Genomic DNA, 3,095 nt, shown 5'->3' on the forward strand with positions numbered 1-3,095 from the left:
CTAGGCTCTTCTTCACTGGGAGATTTTTAATTACTGATTCCATCTAATTATTATTAATGGTCTGTTCAGATTTTCTATTTTTTTTTCCTGATTCAGTCACAGAGGCTACATTTCTAAGAATTTTTTTTACAACACTGAGAAAAAGATGTTTTATTATCTTAACTTGACCATAAATTATAATTATTACTTATAAAAGTTATATAAATGCAACTGATTATCTTTAAAGTCTCAAAGAGCCGAATACAAATAAGGCACAGAAAATTAAATGAGTTTTAAAAAGTTCTGACATATTTCTTCCACACACTATATACAATCACCAGAAGAATCATTGCAATAATTACCCAAAGTAATACTGAAGGTAACAAAAGAGATGTTTGGTCATAAATGTAAATTCAAATGTACAGTACAGCTACAATAATAGATCAAAGTGTACTGCAATTTCTAACAGTAATAAACATGTTAGTTTGCAATACTGTATTCTTCAATGAAATAAGCAAGCAGATCAAGGATAAAATGTTGGATCATCTTATCAACAAGGCCACCTTTCAAGAGAGTTTTTTAGGATAGTGTACTACATATGTAACTGAACTGTTTGTTATTATTCTAGAGCCAGTACTTTATTTGCAGAGTCTGCACATCAAAATATAACAAATAATCACACATCAGGATCAGGATTGGTAGGAATACCAAGTATTATTTCACAACTGCCACTATGTGTTTCTTCTCCTACACAACTGCCATGATCCAGGCTTGCTATGTTTGAGAAAATTCAACTCCTTTCATCAGCAAGCTTCCTTCATGATCTGCTGTTCCTGGATCTGGCTGTAGATAGATTTTAGTAGATGCCGGTGATGAGCAATGCATTTTATATGAAGATGATGTTGAAATTCCTCCTTCAACTTCTGGTTATAATCTTTGGCTGCTTCTTCTCGTGATGTAAGCACACCCAATTTCCCAGAAGCATTAGCTTTCCATAGACATGTGTTCATTTCATCAGATCCACACATAATATATTTGCTGTCAGAAGTCCACTTTACACAGATAACATGTTGCATTCTCTTTGTGTGATAGACTTCCCTGCTTCTACTTTTGTCCACAGGAAAGATACAAATAGATTTATCAAAACTAGCAGACACAAACTCTTTCCCAGTGGGAGAATAATCCACATCAAGCACCACAGACACATGATCCATATGTACCATTACAGGAGTGTCCAGCGCATGCATATCAGATGTATACAAGTTGTAATCTTCATTCGCTGCAGTAAAAATGAAAGCTTCCATAGGGTTCCAACAAATTCTATTTGTTCTCAATATCTAAGATGACCTTTTTCAGGGGAGTAGCTTGCCTCCTATCATATAGTACTATATTCCTGTCAGAAGCACAACTTCCCAAGAGAAATGTCTCAATTGGGTTAAATTTAACACTACTTATACTGTTGAATCCCCAGGTCATTGAACATATAGGCCTTGTTCTTTGTTCATCCCAAATGTCTACTTGCTGTCCACATGCGGCAGAAACAGCTTCTTTCCAGTGATGATCAATTCCTGTACATGCTGTCTTTCCTAATATTGTATGCAATGTTTCTTCCTATTTTCCATAGCCCAGTCCATCCATTTTTCCATTGCTTCACAGTTTTGTCATCACCAACAGTAAAAAAAGAAGTCCTACAAAAGCGAGGACATCATCCTCATACAAAACCTTCATGAGCTTGTATTGTACGGATACCTTTCCGTTTAGTCAAGTTGCAAATCCTAACCTCTCCATCACATGCCCCAGAAAGAACAGTAGCCAGACTCTTATATGCTTTGCCAAGCAACTGACTCCATCTTGGTGACCATCCAGAGAAGCAAGGAATTGTTTTTGCAAATACCCGCTCCAGTTTGGTAGCATTTAAAGCTCTTACATATTCTTGTGGGACCTCAAAAGGATGTAAGGTAGGATCATAGTTTCTTGGAACTCTTTGTAAGTCCAGCTTGGTTTTGTGGACATAGTTATCCGGTTCTGGCTCAGCATCTTCACCCCCCAAGCCTTTTCTCCGAGTTTGGGTTACCACTGCCTGCCTCCTCCACATTTCTAAGAATTTTTCCATTTCTTTTAGGTTGTCCAGTTTGTTGGCATACAGTTGTTCATAGTGGATTTTTATTTCAGTTGAATCAGTTATAATGTCTCTTGTTTCATCTTTAATTGTTAATTTTGGTCTTCTCTTTTCTAGTTGTTTTCACTAACATTTTGTCATTCTGTTTATCCTTTCAAAAATCAACTGGTTAATTTTTATTGTTTTCCTGGATTTCATATTTTTCTGCTCTAATCTTTAACTTTTCGCTAACTTTGGTCTCAATTTGCCTTTTTTTCTGGCTCCTCGAGGTATGGAATTACTGTGTTTGAGATCTTGTTTCTTAATGTAGGTGTTTATTACTACAAACTTCCATCTTAGAAACTTGTCTGCATTCTGTTAGATTCACTGTGTTTTGTTTCTATTTTGTTTTGCCCCAAGATATTTTTTTAATGACACTGTAATTTCTTCTCTGATCCATTGATTTTTTAGGGGAGTGTTTAATTTCCATGTATGTATGAATTTTTCACTTTTCCTTATGCTTTCAAATTTCATACCATTGTGGCCAGAGAAGGTACTTGGTATGAGTTAATCTTTTTAAATTTGTTAAGACTTGTTATGTGGCATAACATACAGTCTATCCTAAAAAGTATTCCATGTACACTAGAAAAAGTATGTATTCTGTTGGTCTCAGAGAATGTTTTGTAAATGTCTCAGGTTCATTTTGTCTCTAGTGTTGTTCACATCTGCTGTCACCTTATTGATTCTCTGAGTAATCTATGAATTATTGTGAAAGGAGTATAATAATTCCAAATTATTACAGTATTGGTGTTTCTTTCTCCTTTTAGCTCTTAGTTTCTGTTTTATATATTTATTTAGCTGTCCCTTTGTTGGGTTCATAAATATTTACAATTGTTCTATATTCTTAATAGATTGATCTATATATTATAACCTTCTTTGTTTCTTTTATGATTTTTAAAGTCTATTCTGTCTGATATGTGTAGCTACCCCCTGTTTTATTGTTACCATTTGTTTGAAA

At 34.7% G+C, this 3,095-nt stretch overlaps 1 pseudogene; it reads right to left on the reverse strand.

Moving 5' to 3' along the window:
* Window positions 1-693: 693 nt before the first annotated feature.
* On the reverse strand, window positions 694-1,992 carry LOC132017135 (DDB1- and CUL4-associated factor 13-like; annotated as a pseudogene).
* Window positions 1,993-3,095: the final 1,103 nt, after the last annotated feature.

This window comes from Mustela nigripes, chromosome 5, assembly GCF_022355385.1.
Source record: "Mustela nigripes isolate SB6536 chromosome 5, MUSNIG.SB6536, whole genome shotgun sequence".
Classification (NCBI taxonomy): Eukaryota; Metazoa; Chordata; class Mammalia; order Carnivora; family Mustelidae; genus Mustela; species Mustela nigripes.